We start from the raw sequence: 21,456 nt of genomic DNA, 5'->3' as shown, positions 1-21,456 counted from the left end.
ACTCCTTTTTTGAGTCATCTAAATTAACCAAAACTGAAAAATTATTTGCAACAATTTATTGCTTTTCCTTCAAGTTGGCTTCAAGTGCACCCATCATAGGAATGGAAAATGTCACTTGAAACCTCTCTCTGGTGGAGAAAGTGTTTCAAAACCATTACATGTATCCCCATTATTGACATTTTCTTTTCTTATTTTTCCTGTGGTCTTATCTCTGTTGTCAACATCAGGCCTGAGTTCAACTTCATCAAAACTTTCTTGGGTTTCTTTTAAGGAGTTAGAGAATGTTGTGTCAAGCTTTGCACATCTGCTAAGAGCTTTCTTTGCATCCTATAGAATGTTAGGTTACTGACCTAACAAACGATGACAATGTTCTAACATGAACACAAATTCCCAACTTCCAGGTTCTTCTGTAGAATGCCTGCTTCTTTCCTTGTATTACCATCAGCATAGAAATGGGCAAGAGCATCAACGGATTGAACCAGAACTCTCTTACGCAGTAAGAGTCCCACCTATTGTCACAGAGATGTTCTGGTATGGTGGAATCAAGACCTGTAAAGGTTTGTAACAACAGAGATGAGTATGTATACCTGTTGCACAGCAACAAATAATTCACTGCATTTGGAAATAATCAACTGTAGCACAGCCAACAAGATTCAATGAATGTTCACCAGATGAAATATATATAAAATACTTATTTTTCTCTTGAGCTTTCAGCTGCATGCTATCCTTCCGTGCCTGTTGCATTATTGTATAACTGCAGTCACTGAAGTCAACATTTTAGTCATAGCCTGGATATTGTAGCACCTTGTGGGCTGTACTTTCATCACCATGCTCTTTGAATTCAAAAGAAGTTGCAACCTTTTCACTGAGATAATCACCATCAAGTGACCCATATCAATAATAAGCAACAACACTTAACTGACCAAAATCTGGAGGACCTGCTGCAGAGTTGAGAGATAAACTGAAATATATCGCTTTCTCAAGTCATAAAGAAGTAGATCCTTCTTTATAGCAATGAGCTAGATGAGTTCATCACCTTTTAGTATCGGCAGGTATGATGGTTTCCCAGATCCACAGCTTCCAGGCTGTTTCATATGGCTGGCAGACCAAACAGCAATGGGTTCTGTCACATCAAAAATGTTCCTGTTATATGACAATCCACAGTTTCATATCCTCCCCTAAAAGCTCATCTAACGTCTGTTCTGTTTATGCGCACAGAACTGCTATAACCTGTTCAAGACCATGCCACAAGTACATTTGGCCCAACTCATGTGTTCTTCCAGCTGTCAATCCAACATTAACGCACATTGCCTCTTCAAATATGTAAGAAAAGCTTTTCTGGGATCCTCAGAATTTTCATGATTTTGATTTCGTACAAGATTTCACCAATCGCTAAACCCACTACTAGTGTTATGACACAGCAATAAACAGCTAAACCAAATCAGCCTTTCTACATCTTTCTTCACAATGCAATAAAATGGAAAGTTAAACCATCAAAGAACAACTCACCACCTTTCCCGAGCCCAACCACCATCACCCTGACACCCCTGCACCCCACCACCAACATGACCCCACTCACCCAACCTGTACACACCACACACCACCACCACCCCTTCCCCTCTGTCGCACCCCTGCATCCCACCACTATCCTCCCCCACACCCCCTGCACCCCCACACCCCACCACGCTCTTCCCCCACCCCCACATCCCCCACACCCCACCACCACCCTCCCCTACCCCCCAGACCACCTGCACCCCACCACCAGGAAGGAAATAGACTTTATGAATAGTAATTTGATTGTTTTTTGAATTACTGCATTGATTTCTAAAAAATGTTATTTCATTGTTGACATTCCAGAGTTCCTTCCTGCATCCAAATTATGTATCATTGTTAGTCAAGATTCCCCAGAGACTGAAATTACTGGATTGACTGATCTATTTTCTTCATCTAGGATTTCAGGCTCTGTAACATTTCCAGGTATGGTAGCCACAGTCACATCTGTCTCATTAATCCTAGTGGAAGAGGTGGATGCTTGTGGTTACTTTGGCGCTGGCTGACACTATTGACTATTAATTGCCTTCTTTATAGCAATAACATTATCTGCCACATTTTATATTTGTTTTAACAGCCCTTTCAGTTACTGCTTTTTTGATCTGATATCTGTTCTCTTCATTTTTAATGTGTTTTAATGATGAAAGAAATAAACACTATACAATGTCTTTGAACACAAATCTTTAATATTTGCAAGTAGAATTATAAAGTGCAATACATGCCTTTCATTAATTTACCTTTACCCGGTGTCAAGCAGAGAAGGGAGAGCTTTTCTCAGTATTAGCTTTTAACATATTTTTAAAAAAGAAAAACATTTTAAAATAAAAATAACACTTTTAGAATCATACAATGCCTACAGTGTGGAAGTAGACTGTTCAGCTCATGAGTCCAAACCACCCTTCCGAATAATGTCCCACTTAGGTCCACCTGTAGCCCTACATTTCCCATGGCTAATCCATCCAGTCTGCACATCCCTGGACACCATGGGCAATTTAGCATGGTCAATTCACCTCCAGGAAACTGAAGCATCCAGATGAAACCAACTCAGACACAGGAGAATGTGCAAACTCCACACAGCCACTCAAGGCTGCAATTGAACCTGGGTCCCTGACATTACGATGCAACAATGCTAACCAGTGACCCACCATGCCGTGCATGTAGATTTGTTATTCCATATTTGTTAATGTTGAAAAAGCCAACTAAAGCAATTTTATTTAGAGATAAATGAATCTGGGAAAATCCAGATTTATGAATTAAACTTGAATTTCACCAGATACTTCCCTGTTCCCCCCCTCCACCTCACCTCGAGTGACCCCATCCCCCCCGCTCCCGCCAAGAGCATTAGCCCATATCTCTGCAATATTAGTCCAGTGACATTGTCACTACACCATTACCTCCCATTTTCAGGCTAATTATGTAACTTTGTTCTGCAGGTTAAAATAATTGTGCTATTTTCAGACATACGCATTGGGAGCATTCGAAGTCTAAAGTAATTTATTTAAATTGGGGTCCTGCTCATATTGTAAAATGATTTTTGAATTGCCTAGCAGTTCACTCACAGTCTGCTAAACCCTTCCAGCACACCATGACACTAACCAATAGGATGGCCCACACTTACCTGAAGACAAAGCACAGAGTATTCCTGCTGTTCTTGTGTTACAATAACGTGGGAAGCTTGAGCTTCCCCATTTATGGTATAAAAGCAAGCTCGGAATTGTAATGAAGGTCAAAACCCTGGGTGACTTTGCAGATATGTTGTTATTCATGAGATGATGTAGTAAATATTACGAAATTAAGATAACTATTGTTTCCTACCATGACTGATCTTTTTCCACTGATATAGATAACTATATGTGGATTTATTTCCTATGAATGATAAACACTATGTATAAAAGTGACAGTTGATATCCTTAACACATGAGGTGCAAGATGGCAAAGCTTCCTCTTGGAACATTAAGCCAATATTATTATTTATTAAGATTTTATTTTGTAAGTTTACTTATAGGATTTAAAGAGGGAAATAAACAATGTGAAGATGCTTTTCTTAAGATTCAAGTTTAACGATAAAGGAATTGATTCTTTGCTGGGCTGCCTGAAGCGAGCGTCTCTCAGTACAAGGTTGTCAAAGGCACTCCAAACAGTCCAGGTGAATTATACACCTGCTCTTCCTCCACTAAATGCTCTGTGACAATACCACAAAGAGCCATTTTTGTTTTAAATCATCAACTTCTCTTGAGATTTTCTCAAGCGCTACTTCTTGATTTTCATGAGACACGTTTCAGTTTTCTGACTCTATTCTTCATTCCTACTAACTCATTAATAAGGCAATGCTGTAACACAGTAAGCATCCCTTCTGTATTTGAATTGACTTATGGAGTATTTGTGTCAAGAGTGTGGTGCTGGAAAAGCACAGCAAGTCAGGCAACATCCGAGGAGCAGGAGAATCAACATTTCAGGCAAAAGCCCTTCATCAGGAATGAGGCTGTGAATCAAGGAAGTGGTGAGATAAAGGGGGGAGAGGGGGCTAGGGGAAAGGTAGCTGAGGGTGTGATAGGTAGATGGAGGTGGGGGGGGGTCATAGTGATAGGTTGGAGAGGAGGGTGGAGCAGAATGATGTGAAGGAAGATGGACAGGGAGGAAGGTCATGAGGGTGGTGCCAAGTCGGCATCGAACTCATCTCCACATACCTTGATACTGTTCTATCCCCCTGATCCAGGAACTCCTTACATGCGTTCAGGACACCACCCTCACCCTCCATCTCCTCCAAAACTTTAATTTCCGTTGCCCCCCTCATCTTTACCTTGGACAACCAGTTCCTATACACCTCCATCCACCATTACTAGGGCCTCCAATCCCTCCGTTCTTCCTCTCCCAGCGACCCCACCAGTACCCTTCCACTGACACTTTCATTTGTTTGGCTGAACTGGTCTTCACACTGACTCAACACTGACATCTTCTAAAAACCCAGCAACTCCCACAGCTATCTGGACTACACCTCCTCCCATCCTACCTCCTGCAAAAATGCTATCCCGTATTCCCAATTCCTCCACCTCCACCTAATTTACTTCCAGGAGGACCAGTTCCACTGCAGAACACACCATATGGCCTCCTTCTTCAAAGACTGCAACTTCCCCTCCCATGTGGTTGATGACACCCTCCAATGCATCTCATCCATACCCTGCGCCTCCATCCTCAAACCCTCCAACCACAACAAGGGCAGAGCCCCTTAGTCCTCACCTTCACACAAACCGCATCATCCGCCAACATTTCTGCCACCTCCAAATGGACCCCACCACCTGCTCCTTCCATGACTACTTGATAAGCAAAGAGGTGAAAGGCTTTGAGTAAGTAGGAATTTGGAAGATTCAGATCATTGAATGGCAGAACAGACATGAGGAGCTAAGTTACCCAATTCTGCTCCTAATCCGAATGTCATATGTTGCAATGGTTTTCTGCTGTTTTATAATGTAAATATGCAATTCAAAACTTTGGGCTGGTAGATCAAACAGAAAAGTTATTAGAATTAGTACGTTCTATAGCCACATGCAATCAATACAAGGTCTTGCATTTTCAGTCCCTTTCTATTAGGTCCAATTCAGTTCAGAAAATTAAGACTCCGTGTTAGGGAATTAATGCATCGTATTAATCTCAATGCATAATGCAAATAAAGAATAGTTCACATTTCTGTAACACCTTAAATATAGAAAACACTCGATTTTTGCCGAGCCAGGAGGAGCAGGAACGCTACCCTTGGAAACACAGATATGGCAATGTGTACTCTTCTCTCCCTCATTGATCAAAATGTATTTCTCCTATAAGATGAGCTTATAGGAACAGAACAGACCAGACACTGACAACCTGCACCAAAGGCCCAAAATCCAGTTTTGGGATGGACTAATCTAATTTCCACCCCTGAAAACAAAAAATGCTAGAAATCACGGCAACATCGATGGAGAGAGAGAACAGGGCAATGTTTCAGCTCTGATGATGAGTCAGCTAGGCTCGAAGCATTAGCTTGCTCTCTCTCCATAGATGCTGCTGACCTTCTGTGATTTCCAACACATTTTGTTTTCAATACAGAATCCAGCATCTGCAGTAATCTGATCCTAATTTTCACCCCATTGAGCTTGAAGGTGGCAAGCATATATTAGTGCTGATGAGGGTATTAGCAGAAGATAGGGTAAGATAGGAGAAAAATTGAGCAATGGTGAAGAGGTGGAGAGTCCTTGAGATTGATCCAGCTCCCTCAGAGACAGAGTAAATAGAACTGTTTTTGAGATGAAGAGAAACTGGGAATTGACTAAGACACAAGTAAGCCAGCAAGCTGGTTTGGGCTGAGGCAGTAGTCAGGAGATAGGAGTAAATTAGGATTGAGGACTCTGGATGACATATTCAGTCTTTCCAATTGAAGATAGCTGAGGTTCATCCAAAATTGGCTGTTGATACATAATCTGATAGAAGTAGAGCAGGAGATATTGCTCTTGAGATCGATCCAAGTCAATGCACATATAGATCTGACCTCATATCTGTGTATAAAGGGCAGCAAATAATTGAGAAAAAGTTTGATCAAATATAGAGCATCAGTGGATTCCATTTACTTGTTTAGTACTCTGAATATTATGAGCCCTTGAAACTTTAAGCACATTTCTACCATAATGTTGATACTTATTCTATGTTCTTCATTACAGCATTGTCTTGTTGGCATGCCTGGAACTGGGTAAGTCTTTGTGCTTTTCAAGCTTTTGTAAACTCCATGTAATGAGTAGAGACTCTGCGCTGATTGACATTTGTTATCTCTGGCAGGCTCTGCCTACAGACTGGTTTGTTACTTTACAAACTGGGCTCAGTACAGACCAGGAGCAGGGAAGTATATGCCAGAGAACATAGATCCTTGCTTGTGCACACATCTGATCTACGCTTTCACTGGAATGAAGGATAATCAAATCACCACTTATGAATGGAATGATGTGATTCTCTACCACACTTTCAATGGCCTTAAAAACAAGTATAATTGGACTCTAAAAATTGTGATTGTATTAGCAATATTTAGTGTAGTTTGATATTCTTATTATATTTTGCTGTATATTCAAAACTTTTGCCCAGTTATGTACAATCACAATATGACTGACCAGCCAAATTGGTCATTTATAGTTGGAGTTGAGTTTCGTTGATTTGTTTTCTCTGGGCAGACATTAGTCAATACATAATAGGTCTGGCAATGGCCTGAACAATCATGACAGCATTAACATGTGCCAAATGCACAAAATCAAAACATGCAATATTCATTCAACAATGCGATTCATTGCTCTCGAGTCTATAAATCAAGCTAATGAGTTATTTTAATTAGTGTGCAACTAGAATATACTTACCACATGCACCAAATGTTGCACTTGAAATTGAAATTTATCGTGTGCAGGTGCTTGCTGCTGACATAAGTTATATAAAGTGGAGTATATGTATAGAAATGCTGGGCTTTGGCAGGAGCTGGAATTTCTGATGTTTACCAAAAAAGGGTGAGTGAGATGGCCTTTGCATTTTGACTGTTTCTATCAGCATACCAATGGCCAATACCTGTTAACAATATCAACATTGCACCCAGTATTTTAATTTGATAGTAAGTAATTTTGTTTTCTTGCTTTAAAGCTGCTCTCTCACCATTTATCCAATTCTAGAGGACAACGATGTATTTTTGGTGATGAGCTTATAGTGCTTCAAGAGGATTGCTGATCGCAAACATCTCAAGGACAATTAGGGTTAGAAAATTAATACTGGCCTGGCCTCTGATGTCAACACCAGTGATTGAATTTTAAAAAAGGGACCATGTAGGATAATGCAATGTGCTTTATATACAGAATCACAGAATTGTTACAAAGCAAAATGTTTCTCAATGGCCCACTATATCTCTCCTGGTTTGCAGGACAGCCATCCACCAACTTAAACATATACTCCTTGAAACTTTGAAGATCTTCTATGGTCTTGGATGAGGAAATGATGTTTTCTCTTGTAGGTGAATCCAGAGCCAGGGCAAAATAAGGGGGTGGCCCTTTTAGGGTAGAGATGACGGGATCTATTTCTCTAAGAGGTTTGTACAGCTTTGGAGCTCACTGCCTTAGAAGGCTGTGGAGTCTAGAACATTGAATATTTTTAAGTCTGAGCTACATAAATTCTTATGAGACAATGGAATCAAAGGTTATCTGCAGTAGATGGGAATGTGGAGTTCAGAACACAAACAGATCAGGTATAGTCTAATTAAACGGCTTGCGGAGCCAAATCGCCGATTTCTGCTTTTTACTCAGAGGAACCTCTGTCTTCCATCACTGAGATACAATTGTAGCACCTTTCTTCTTCAATGTCACCTTCCCAACAGGTGACCTTTACCACCAAGAGGTGTTTCTGCTGAATTGCAATTTAACAATGAAAGGACAAAACAGTAAAAGTTTCCGACACTAATGATTTTAAGTCATAGCAAAATTGTTCATTAATGCATTTGTACATGTTCTTTATTCTAAAAGAGCAATTGTTCATTTTTATTACAGAAAGGGAAACTTTAAGACACTCCTGTCCATTGGAGGATAGAACTTTGGAACCCAGAAGTAAGATGAATGAATTTTTTAGTACTGGGTGACAAGTCAATCCTTTTCCAATTGTGCATAATATTAAATAGGCTGGTCTTAAAGATATGTTTGGAAATAATGACCATGTAGGTTTACACAGATTGTCTGTGAATGAGTGTGCTGTGACTATCTTTAAATTTTTCTCAATTGTTAATCAAATGAGATTTGTGGGATACTCTTTGTCTGAAAGGAAAGATTGCTTTTTACAGACTTAAGTTAAAACACCTACAAAAGATTGATTAAACTATTTATTAGCAACAATGCAATAATCTACGATTATATTTTTCTGTAATATAATTAGTGTTTCGATACAGTTTGCAAGTTTAGTAGATATGAAGCTCTTCAATATTCTTGGGACAATTGCTGAAAACAAAATGCACTTATTCAACATTGTTTCATTCTACCCTCCTCTAGATTCACTGCAATGGTTTCTTCATCAGGAACTCGCCAAGTTTTCATTAAGTCTGTGATTAGCTTCCTGCACAGTTATGGGTTTGATGGTTTGGATATTGATTGGGAATATCCTGGATCAAGAGGCAGCCCCCCACACTAGACAAACACCCCTACACTCTGTTACTGCAGGTAGTGCCACATGTATTTAACGTGATGCTTATTTCACTAGCTAAACCAAAGTATCTTTCAGTCTTTGTTTGGAATGTAGATTTCCTTTCAAGGTCCTCACTGAGGACAGAGGTACAAGGATAGGCCTTTGAGCTTCTACAGCCTGTTCTGTGCCAATCAAGAAGGTCATTCGTGACCTTTAGCCTTATGCTTATAGCAGCAGGTGTAAAATACAGTTTTGGTGATTTGGTGAAACATAAAAGTGGAATGTTAATATGTGAAAATATATGAATTTGGAGAGCAAAGTAGTTCGGTTGTAGCCTCATGAACCACTGTAATAAAAGCATGTCTGCTCTGACACCTTTTAATTTAGGTTCTGCTGAAACCTAACTCTGACTACAGACTTAGATTAAGTAGATTATTGTCAAACACTTGGATTCATTTTACAAAACTAGAAAACTCTTTCGGCTGAAGTTCATATTTCTCCATTTTTTGTGACTTTTTGCTAAGAGAGACTTCTTTCACTGTTAACTTCTAGGAAATGATGGCAGCCTTTGAAGCTGAGGGGAAAAGCCCTGGCAGACCAAGACTGCTGCTCTCTGCTGCAGTTGCTGGTGGGAAGAGTAACATTGATCCTGGCTATGAGATTGCTCAGGTCGGACAGTAAGTATCCACATTATTCCTGCAGGCGTTTTATGCAGAGAAATTGTTTTTCTCTATTTTCTTTCCATTCCAGCAAATTTGATAAGTTTTCAGCTGAAAATGAAGAACTCATAAGTACTTTGTTCAAACCCCAGATGTTGCTGAGTTGAATGATTCTAATTGAAGCATTATTCAAGATGCTCAGATTGTTTCTAGTATTGCCATTCTTGTTCTGCACTATCCTGACACCTCTTACTGTTCCTGGTCATCAGGTGAAGATAGTACCGGGCATTGCTTTGAGTCTCTGCTGTCTATGCTGAGACATGAATGCATTGGTCAGGCGATGCCAGCAGAACTATGGTCTGGCAAGAAAATAGAAAGTCATCCAAAAAACAAATCATCTAATTCTGTCAGATTTTGAAGCAAGGCGATATAGAGGGGGGTAGGAAGCAGGAAAAGTAGAGAGAGAGAGAGAGAGGAACAGTGATGATAAGGTAAAGGAAAGAGGTCTTGAGAACAGGGATGGAGACGAGGGATGGAGCCTATTCCTGATGAAGGGTTTTGCCTGAAATGTCAATTCTCCTGTTTCTCGGATGCTGACTGACCTGCTGTGCTTTTCCAGCACCACAGTCCGACTTTGACCTCCAGCATCTGCAGTCCTCACTTTCTCCGACCAGATGTATTTGTCTACATATTAAAGCTTCATGAAGCCTGAGCTCCTTGAATGTTTGGGTCTTTGTAGCACAGATATTGCCTTGGAATTAATTAATTCTTGGATCTGAATTAGCTGAGTATTGCAGACTCCTTGCAATCACCTTGCAGCCTCTTTCTTTTACACCCACCATTTAGAGACTAATTCTCCTACCCTTGTAGCTCCCCTTCTCCCCCAGAATCCCCTTGCATCTTTTTACCTAGACCACCATGCATAACCCTCTATCCTTCTGTTGCAACCTCCATCTCCCATCCCTTTTCTTTCTGGTCTCTATTTCTCTCACACTCCAGTTGGCTCCTTCTTCTCCTCTTCACCTTGCTCTGCCATCACCTCAGATAACCCTATTGCACTTGCTTCTGATCCCCTACACTCCTCACCTGGCAGTCTGAGATCACAACCACGACAAAATGTGGTTCTTTATCTCAGACTTGGCCAATTGTGACCCCAGATTGCAGCTTCCTCAAAAGACCGCCATCTCTGATGGTCTCCTTTGCTACTTGCTTCTGCAGTGACCTAATCACAACTACCACTTACTTCCTAACTTCTGGCTGTTCCTTCATTCACAGATTGAATCTGTAGTGATGGTAACAAGGTCAGTCAGATGGATTTCATAGAATATGAGTTCCATGATTAGGGCTGTTAATCTGGTCCAATCAGGGAGCCCTGTCTGTCTGATATCAGCCGGAGTGTTAGAAATTCTATTTACTCTGGCTCTGAGGCAGCTGGATCAATCTCAATGATTCTCCACATGTCAATAAAAGGTGACTTGGTGTCAGGAAATCGGGGTCTGTGGAGTTATTTCAGAATCCCTCCCATGTTTGCCACTGATAGGCTCATGGTCCATGTCTGATCCTCCATCCTGTGGTCAGTTCCTCCCCATTTCCTTCCATTCAACTAATAGGAGTGACTTTTCTCTGATTGTTTCCCTGTTGAGTGAATCATTGTAGGGTATCTGGCCACTTTTGAGGCACATTTTGCAGGCTATTTTGAATATTGGTACATAGAAATGTGGTTGAACTCAGGTATCATTGCTACCCCCCTTGATCCATCCATTATATTAAGGTGTGTGAGTTCATTTAAGAATTTAAATAGGTCTCATAGAGTCGTAGATTCATACAGCCCAGAAATAGACCCTTCAGTCTGACCAGTCCATGCCAAACTGAACTAGTCCCACTTACTTGCTCCTGGCCCATATCCCTCCAAACTTTTCCTGTTCATGTACTTGTCCAAATGTCTTTTAAACACTGCATTTGTTGCCACATCGACCACTTTCTCAGGAAGTTTCAGACAAATCTAAGCCACTTGCTTCAAAGCTTGTGAGGAAATTGAGTGGAGCAATCCTCTGGCAGCCATTATGCAGAATGTTTCTTTTATTTGCCACTCCGATTTCCAGAATAGTCCAGATGCTAAATATTTAAAAAATTCTCAAATGTTCTTTACAGCCGCAATGCGCAAGGGTTTCAGTGGTGGCTCAACAATGCAACATTCTATGTATGACAGTCCAAGGTTCAAAATCCAGGACAAAAACATCTGTTCCCAGCTGAAACTCCAATGCAGTGCTCAGGGAATGCTGCATATTCACCTTCCAGTTGTGATGATATAATGAAATATGGCCTGCCCAGTTAAATTGTGGAAAATCTTTCAAAGCAATATTGAAGGAAGTACTCTTCTAGTACTCTGGCAAACATTCATTCATCAGCTCACTCTTTTTTTTCCTTCTTTCAAGAGGTATGGGTGTCATTGGCTGGGTCAGCATTTATTGCCAATCCCCGACTGCCTTTGAAAATGTAGGGGTGAGTCCCTATTTTGAACTGCCGTGGTCCGTTTGTTGCTGGTAGACCCAGAGTGATGAGAGGAAAGGAATTCAAGGATTTTGGCCCAGTACCAGTGAAGGATTGGCAATATAGTTCTATTGAAGGCTTGGGTGTGGTTTGGCAGGGTATCTGCATGCGGTGCTCTTCAGATGCATCTAATACCTTTATCCTTCAAGGTGCCAGAGGTCACAAACACTTGGAGCTTGCTGTTGAAAGAGTTGCTACATGCACCTGATATATAGTACATATTTAGCTGTGTGTATGTTGTGGTGTAAACAGAGAGTGCAGAGCCAATCAAGGAAAGTGCTTTATCCTGGACAATATCTTGAGTGTCATTGGAGTTACCAGGAGTTGAAGGGTGTCCTATTGGACACTTATGCCAATGCAGCAGTGAATGTATGTTGAAAGTGTCACATCAGCCGTGAATTGCGTCACATCAGCCATGAATTGCTTTGTCACATGGTGAGAATGTGAAAAGTCCAATATAAATACTACACTTTGTTTATTTTCTGTAGTTTTAATGTCAGAGCTCATTTATTTAATGATGCAGATTATAAACATTTATTTTAGGAAACAAACATCCAGTATAACTTACATTTCTTCCCATACAGAGTTCTGACTTTTTAAATGTGATGGCGTATGATTTCTTTGGGCCCTGGAGTCATTTCACTGTAGAAAATAGCCCTCTTTATCCTCTCCCAAATTCCCAAAGTGCTCTCAACTTGGAGTAAAATGTGGTACGTATTCATGAAAATCAAATCCAATTGTTTTATCATTACTGTTGAAAATTAGGTAACTACCCTTAATCAGATTGCTTGCAAAGTGCTTCCAGTACTCATTTCATGTTTTTTTCCCCTGCAGAACTATGCAATGAATTATTGGAAAGACAATGGAGCACCTGCAGAGAAACTGAATGTTGGATTCCCTACATATGGCCACATCTTCAGACTGACCTCATCTGACACCGGATTTGGAGCCCCAGCATCAGGTGCTGGACCAGCTGGGCAGTACACCAGACAAGCTGGATTCTTGGAATATTATGAAGTATTGATACTGATTGACCTTCCTTATTCCATACGATTTATATTTACAACTGCTAACTAAGTTCTCTAAGCAAGGACTGAATTCTACTCTCCATAAGGATCAAAGATTACTGTGAGATTTACTCCATCATACAAACCTCCAACATAGATTACATAATATCTGATAATGTATCATGTTACCCTTATGCAGTTTGATTACTGCAAGTGTCTGGGATGGCCCTTTTAAAAAGATAGGCAGTCTGCTCTTAGCAAAGACACGCAATCCCATCATCTGTCAATGTACATCATGACCCAACTTCAATGTCAGAGGAACAGGAGCTCAGACACATGTCATCTGACAACAAAGACATAATGGCACACTCTCCACCATTAAAAATATGTCTGATTGCTTTGCTCTAGCAATTGTTGTTAGTCTTGGTCAATGCACAAAGAGATAAAGGGGAGGATTTATCCCTTTGTAATCTCAACCTTGATTCCTGGATGTTTCACACAACAATTGCAGTTAATTCTTAATAGTTTGCATGCCAACTTCATTCACCAGTTCCACATCTTTGGGAAGGTAAGGAAGCTGGTCTTGATGTCAATTCTTAAATCAATTGCTTTCTTGTATATACGTATAAAGTCCAGAGGCATCTTTGACGCATTCAATGCCCCAGATCAGTGTGAGAAATCATATCAACTTTCCACAATGGGATTGGTTCAGCATTTCATATTTACCAATAAAAATAAGTTTCCAACTTATCAAGCAACAGTTCTTCCATGTTTGAGATCTTTAATGGAGCAAAGTCAATAGCTGAATGAAACTAACAAGGAAAAGTGAAGTAAAAATTTCCAATAGTGTACATTTAAAACATTGCAACCCACCGAGCATTTGAAACTATTGATGACTTGAATATTAAGGTCTCTCTTTTTGACAGATCTGTACATTTTTGAAAAGTGCCACTATGAAATGGAATGCCCCACAGATGGTTCCATATGCATATAAAGAAAATGAATGGCTTGGATATGACAATGTAAAGTGTTTTGGAAAGAAGGTATCTTTAATTAACTGTTTTTTTTTACTTGTTGCTTTGTTGCAATATGTTTGACGTGTCTCATTACACCATTAGACTTGGGTACTTGGAGCGGGCACCTAGTGAAACAAAGTGTGTTTATTGCTGGCCTTGAATCCTGACTCTAAGCCTTAATGAAAGAGAAAAACAGAAAACTGCCAACAGGGTGACAGCATGAAAATGGTTTGTCCTTTCCTGCTGAGTTTGCTCGTTGGGTGACTCTGAATTTAAGATGGATTTTTAAAATGCATTTTAACCACTGGTTTTATTTCTGATTTAGTCGCTGACAGGAGAGTATTGGGAGAAGTTCATATTTCTGTCATTTCAGCTCTTTGTATCAAAGATACAAATGAATGTATGGAAGAAACAGAGACAGTTTCTGAACTATCTCATTTCACAGATACCCTAATACAGCAACTTCAATGATTGGGGAGGTGGTGGTACACTGATAAATTCACTGGATTCTATGGCAGACGGTGAAATGTGAATTTAGCAAAAAAAAACTAAATCCATTTAATCACAACTGTGCAATCACTGTTGATTGCTGCACAAAGATTCCCTAATGTCCTTGAGGGAAGGAAATCTGTCTCTTTACCTGTTTGGAAATGGAAAAGTCCTGGGAAAAATTGGCATACAGAGAGATCTAGGTGTTCAGGATCATTGTTCTCTGAAAGCAACAATGCAAGTCAATAGAGTCATCAAGAAGGCATATGGCATGCTTTCTTTCATTGGACAGGGTATTGAGTACAGGAGTTGGCAGGTCATGTTACAATTCTATAAGACTTTGGTTCTGCCATATTTGGAATACTGTGTACAAGTTCTGGTTGCGACATTACCAAAAGGATGTGGATGCTTTGGAGAGGGTGCAGAGGAGAATCACCAGGATGTTGCCTGGTATGGAAGGTACTAACTCTGAAGAGAGGTTGAGTAGATTAGGATTATTTTCATTAGAAAGACCGAGGTTGAGGAGTGACCTGTCTGAGGTCTACAAAATCATGAGGTATAGACAGGGTGGATAGCAAGAAGCTTTTTTCCCAGAGAAGGTGACTCAATTTACTATGGTTCATGAGTCCAAAGTGAGAGGAGAAAAGTTTAGGGGAGATATACATGAAAAGTTCTTTACACAGAGCATGATGGGGGCCTGGAATGCATTGCCAGCGGAGGTGGTAGAGGCGGGCACGCTAGCGTCATTTAAGATGAATCTCGACAGATACATGAATAGGCAGGGAGCAGAGGATACAGATCCTTAGAAATTAGGTGGTAGGTTTATATAGAGGGTCTGGATCAGCTCAGGCTTGGAGGGCTGAAGGGCCTGTTCCTGTGCTGCAATTTTCTTTGTTCTTTCTTCTGGACTACATATGGTCCAGGACCTAATTGCCATCTGGTTAATTCAGCATCAACAGCAAATGCTGGACATGCAGTGTGCCCACATTCTGTCAATGAATAAAGAAAATGGAATATCTGTTTTAATAGAGTAGAGTAGAGTAGTTTTTATTTGTAATTTCTACCATATACAACAGATACAGTAAAAACGAGACAGTGTTCCTCCAGGACTGAGGGTGCTACATGGACAGCACAAACTACACAATCGTACATGGCATAAAGTGCATAAGAAGTGAAAAACACGCACGTTACAGTGTAATTGAAGAATGATGAATAATAAACATTTTTCTAGCAGTAATATGAAGTAATTTCAGATGGGAAAGAGCCCGATTATAATGTGTTAAGGAGCCTGATGGCCTGGAGGAACAAACTGTTGCACAGTCTGGCCCTGAGAGACTAAAAGCCCCAGTATCTTCTGCTATATGGCAGGAGAGAGAAGAGTTTGAATGAGGAGTGTATGGGGTCTTCCACATTGCTCTTAGCCTTTCGGATGCAGCGTGTGGTGTAAATGTCTGTAATGGAGGGAAGAGAGAGAAAATCATAAAAGTAAAAGTTTCATTTTCTTCCAGTATATGATAAAAGTAGAATGTATCTGTACTTATAAGAAGATAGCAGTGGTACCTTTGGGCATTTCCACAATTTGAGAAGAGTTTTTTTTGTATTTAGTTGCAGTGTATTGTAAACATTACTTTGTATTTGGGGCAAAAATTGCTTGCAAACAAGAATTTATGAAGTGAATTTGTGAACAATGTCTTCCAGGTTGAATGGCTGAGAAACAATAATTATGGAGGAGTTATGGTCTGGGATCTTACTCTGGATGACGTTTCTGGTGCTTTCTGCAAACAGGGACCTTACCCTCTCATCAACACCCTCCACACAGGGCTTGGAATCTCTGCGGATAATTGTTACGGTTCTTTACTCTTGGATCTTGTTAATTGTTGCTGTCACAAAGTCAGCAATCATTAATGAGTAAAATAACTTAGCAATTATTTGGATTAACTAAATAAAATTCAATTTCAAAGTTGTTGGAAATACAACAATCTGAATAATACAAGATTGCTGAGTGTTTATGATCATAAAATCCGTACAAGGGATGAATCAGGCAGTAAAATACTGAAACATTCTTATCCATTGTTTATGGTAATATTGGGCAAGTCAGATCCCAAAGTGAAAATGTGGCTTCACAGACCATAACTTTTATTTTTTTCTCTATTTGTTTACCAAGGTGGCCAGTATGGATCATAGTTGTTAGAATCTGCCAATATACCTTTAACAGAAGTATTTAAAGTTTGTTACACACAAAAGAAAAAAAAGCACAAACTATTTTACACCATGTAACAAATAGTTGAAACTGTCACAATTAAATAAAAAAAAAGATTCAGCTCTTTCACTCTCAGCAGCAACCTTACAGATAGTGAAACCTCAGTAAAGAGTCACCCTGTTTCTAGTTTAAAGTTGGTCTTTCATCTGACATGGCTAAACTTGGTCTATTCCTGATAAATGTCTGTATTCACTTTACGCTATTTTCTTCAGATAATGTCTTTTCTTGATACTCTTATGCAAACCCGCTAATGCAGATCACTTATTTCTCAATGTGTTCCTAAGTTCACGTATTTATCAGCCCTGCCGCTGACATCTTAAGCCATCTGTTTTTGGAGTTTTTCTCTTATTAGTTTTTTAAGCCACTTAGAATTTCTGGTCTTCTGCATTGACTGTTTTAGAGACAGTTAAACTAATAACATTATTGCTGCCATAGACCTGTTCCCATTGACAGAAATCCATCTCCCTATTGACCTTCTGGATTGTTCTGCCTTTCGAAAATATTTTTTTCTTAGTTTCTATCTCACTGTGTCAGAGAAAAATGGCAATGATCCTTTTTTTCTCTTCTACTCTTAGTTTTCTGAAGCACTATCTATTCTCCTCAAGAGACTTTTTTAAAAACCCCAATTAAATCTGTGTGAACAACATTCTAAACAACCACTCACCATTCAAAGAACTCAAAAAATGAAAATAAAGCTAAAACTATATTATCTCCTTTCTTAACACATGCAATACAGGAATACAAATCAAACTCCAAGCAAAACACGGTTCTAACTATGCTAGAATTCAAATTTTCAAGTAATGGTAATAATTCAATGTCATAAATCTTCATCACACTGTTAACAGGGTAAGGCAAGAATTTGTACTGGGTGTTGCATCCAGTGTGTATGGGCACTCTAAAAAGTCAAAGATGGTCATTGCACTATTGCGTTGAAATTTAAAGGGATAACATGTCATGATGCAATTTTATCAGGTTTTTCAGAGCGCGTTCCATGGGAGCTACCACACATATTGTGTAAATTAATTCAAAATAAATCTATAATTAAAACACACCTCAAATTTTGCACTGCAGCAAACACACTGCAACGAGGTCACAAGATTTTCTCAGTTGCTCTTATTTGTAATACCACAGTTCTTCCTGAAACGTTTCAATGTACCATCTGTCCTTGACTGGCCATGCTTATCTTTGTTTGTGATCAATTTTGAAACAAGTGATGAATCTATGAATTTTGTTTCTTTCTAGTTTGCGTCCCATCTAAAACAGCACTGCGACCAGCTGTTTCTCCTGTGCAGGCTCCCAATGGTAGTGGCAGCGGTGGAAGTGGATTCTGTGTTGGCAAAGCTCATGGTGTCTATGCTGATTCAAAAGCCAAGAACAAATTTTACCAGTGTGTAAATGGAGTGACCTACCTCAAGCACTGTGCTACTAGTCTAGTCTTTGACCCTTGCTGTGACTGTTGCAGCTGGACATAAGTAGAAGGTAAGGATTCTTGCTCATCTAAGTAACAACTGAAAGCAGACATTCTGTGTAAATCAGTAATATTCATTTGGTGTAAAATATCAATGAAGTCTTTAGTGGGAGTACAATGGAACCTGTCAGAACCTCAACATGGACAGACTGATAAATTTTAATCCAAACATGGCTTGCTGGTTGTACAATCTCAGCAAATCCTGACAAGGTGTATACCAAATGAACATATTTTCATCTTCTTTTGGCTGAATTGAATGGTATACTCCCACGGATGGTGTTATTTTCCTTTTGTTATCAGATGCTGTATTGTTTGCAAGGCTAACCTTAACTTTCCACCCATTAATTACCTTTGACAATTAGCCACCTTCTTAAACTGTTGCACCACTCATTGCAGTATTCTGATATCATAGTTATTTGAAGGAGCAAGAAAATAATTATAATGAAAAAGTAGATTGAATATATATGCTGGTTATACCACTGATGTCATAGAATCCCTACAGTGAGGAAACAGGCCATTCAGTCCACTGAGTCCATATCAACTCTCCAAAAGCATCTCATTCAGACCCCCCCCCCCCCGCCTCCCTACCTGTAACCCTGCATTTTCCATGGATAACCCATTTAGCCTGCACATCTCTGGACACTGTGGGCATTTTAGCATGGTCAATCCACCTAACCTGCACATCGTTGGTCTGTGGGAGGAAGCCAGAGCATCTGGAGGAAACCCACACAGATACAGGGAGAATGTGCAAACTCTCACAGACATTCACCCGAGTGTGGAATCAAATCTGGATCCCTGAAGCCGTGAGGCAGCAGTGCTAAACACTGAGGCTCCATGCCACCCCATGGGTTAGTGATGTGACTTTGAGTATTATCTTTTGAGGGAAAATACTAAAATAATCCTTATTTTTCAGGTCTGCAATCAAACTTCATTGGGCACAAATGCAGCTTCAACTACTCTTCGATGTAATTACCAAAGTGACATTAATTTTTGGATAAAGACCATTATGAATTTGTCTCAGATGAAGATTTGAATGGCAGTTTAAACAGTAAATAAAATAATTGATTTATACAGAAAACAGTTTGCTTGGTACTTTTTTTTGAATGAATGATGTACAATATCAGTTGAAAAGAATTCAGTTTCATGGATTCCATCTGACACAGTTCAAAGCAGAAACTGATGTTTGAAAGTTTGACACAAGTTCAAAGCACTGCATTTCTATGTCTTCAAGCATTCTAATCTTCTCAGAGAAAACACTTTTGGTTCAGCACAAGAGAGAATCTAGAACAAACTCATTCCTGATCCCAGGACAGGGAATGCAAGAGAACCTTAACAAGTCTGGCAGCACCTGTGGAGAAAGACCGTGTTAATGTTTCGAGTCAAATATGACTTTTTTTCACTTTTGATATTACACATTGTGCAAGCATTTGTTTTCACAAGAAAAATAATTTTATGTAGAAAAGTAGTAATGGTTTGTGAGACGGGAATGGGGCAGGGTAGAACTTTTTATTTATTGACAGACCTTTTTTGGTGGGAAACATTGCTTTCTGTTAGATTCCCACCTGAGTGTCAGGATTCATTTTTACTCATTCTTGACATTTGAGTAGATCCTTCAAGGCCAGCTTTTATTGTTCTTCCCCAGTTGTCCTTAAAGGTGGCAGTGAGCTGTTTCGTTTAACTTCAGCAGTCCCTCTAGAGTGTGTACATCCATAGTACTGCTACAGGAATTCCAGGATTTTAACTTAGTCATAGAGTGGTATAGTCATAGAGCACGGAAACAGACAATTTGGGTTCAACCAGTCCATACCAACCATGTCCCAAATTAAATTATTCCCAACTGCCTGAACTCAGTCCATGTCCCGCCAAACATATCTTACCCATGTACTTAGCTAAATGTCTTTTAAACTCGGTAACTGTAGCCACATCAACCACTTCCTCTAAAAGCTCATTCCACACATGAATGATTTCTGTGTCTAAGATAATTGCCTTTCTCCTCTCATCTTAAAATATGCCCGCTAGTCTTGAAATCCCATACCTAGGGAAAAGGCATCTGCCATTCACCTTATCTATACCCCTCATTACTTTATAAAACTCTATAAGGTCAGCTTTCAACTATCTACACTCCAGTGAAAAATGTCTCAGCTTATCCAGCCTCTCCTAATACCTCAAAGCCTCCATTCCTGGCAAAAACCTGGTAATTTGTTGTCTGAACCCTCTTCAGCTTAATAATATATTTCCTGGAACAGGATGACCAGAACTGGACACAGTACTCCAGATGAGGTCTCACCAATGTCCTGTACAATCTCAACATAACTTCCCAACTCCTATATTCAAAGTGATTGTGAAGGAATGGAGATACAGTTCTAAGTCAGAGTATTGCTTGATTTGGAGAGGATCATAGAGGGGATGCTAACCCCATGACTGCTCACCTTGTTCCTTTGGTTGTTAGGGCATGTGAGTTTGGAAAACACTGTCAATAAAGGTTTGGAGAATTGCTGTGGTGTATCTTGTTAATGTTACATGTAGCTGCCACTGTGCACTTATTCGTTCACGGGTCCCTCACAGATGATGATAACTCTCATCCACTCTCAAGGTGAGTCTGTAGGTGGTTGTACAGACCGATGTAGCTGCCACAGGCTCTGTTATACTAAGGCAGTTGGTAGTCATGGGACGGTCACACTCCTTATGCCATTTCCACCTGGCTTTCCTGACAGAAGTCTCAAGGAGCTTGATGTCTTCCCCGATGCTCCTCCTCTATTTTCGATGGTCCGAGGCCAATGATTCCCAGGTGTCTGTGGGAATGCTGCTCTTCACCTCTCCACCTTGGGTTCACCTGCTGTTTTGGAGCTGGGACTAGAGCACCTGCTTGGGGAGTCTTGTGTTGGTCATGCAGACAATGTGCCCAGCCCATAGTAGTCGGTCAAGGGTTTTCAGTGCCTTGATGCTGGGGATGTTGGCCTAGTCAAGGACACTGGTGTTAGTGCATCTATCTTCCCAGTGAATCACAGGATCTTGTGCAGCTGAGGTGTCTGCTGTCTCAGTCCACAACTCAGAGCCTTTTAGGAGGGTGAGAACCACCACAGCTCTGTAAACCATGATCTTGATGCTGGACCTGATGTTGTTGCCCTCAGGCAACTGAAGGCTGCACTAGCATGCTGGAGGTAGTGCTGAGTCTCTTCATTAATAGTTTCTTCATCAATAACAACGTCAGATCCACTGTGCACTAGTGATGGAGGGAGTGAATATCTAAGATGGTAAACAGAGTGCTGATCAAACGTGTTCCTTTTACATGGAT

The 21,456-nt window shown here is 40.1% G+C and overlaps 1 pseudogene; it reads left to right on the top strand.

The window, feature by feature from the left end:
• The first annotated feature begins 376 nt into the window (after positions 1-376).
• On the top strand, positions 377-18,165 carry LOC132828101 (acidic mammalian chitinase-like; annotated as a pseudogene).
• The last annotated feature ends 3,291 nt before the right edge of the window (positions 18,166-21,456 follow it).

Source organism: Hemiscyllium ocellatum, chromosome 26 (assembly GCF_020745735.1).
Source record: "Hemiscyllium ocellatum isolate sHemOce1 chromosome 26, sHemOce1.pat.X.cur, whole genome shotgun sequence".
Taxonomy (NCBI): Eukaryota; Metazoa; Chordata; class Chondrichthyes; order Orectolobiformes; family Hemiscylliidae; genus Hemiscyllium; species Hemiscyllium ocellatum.
This window is presented reverse-complemented; position numbering and strand designations above follow the sequence as displayed.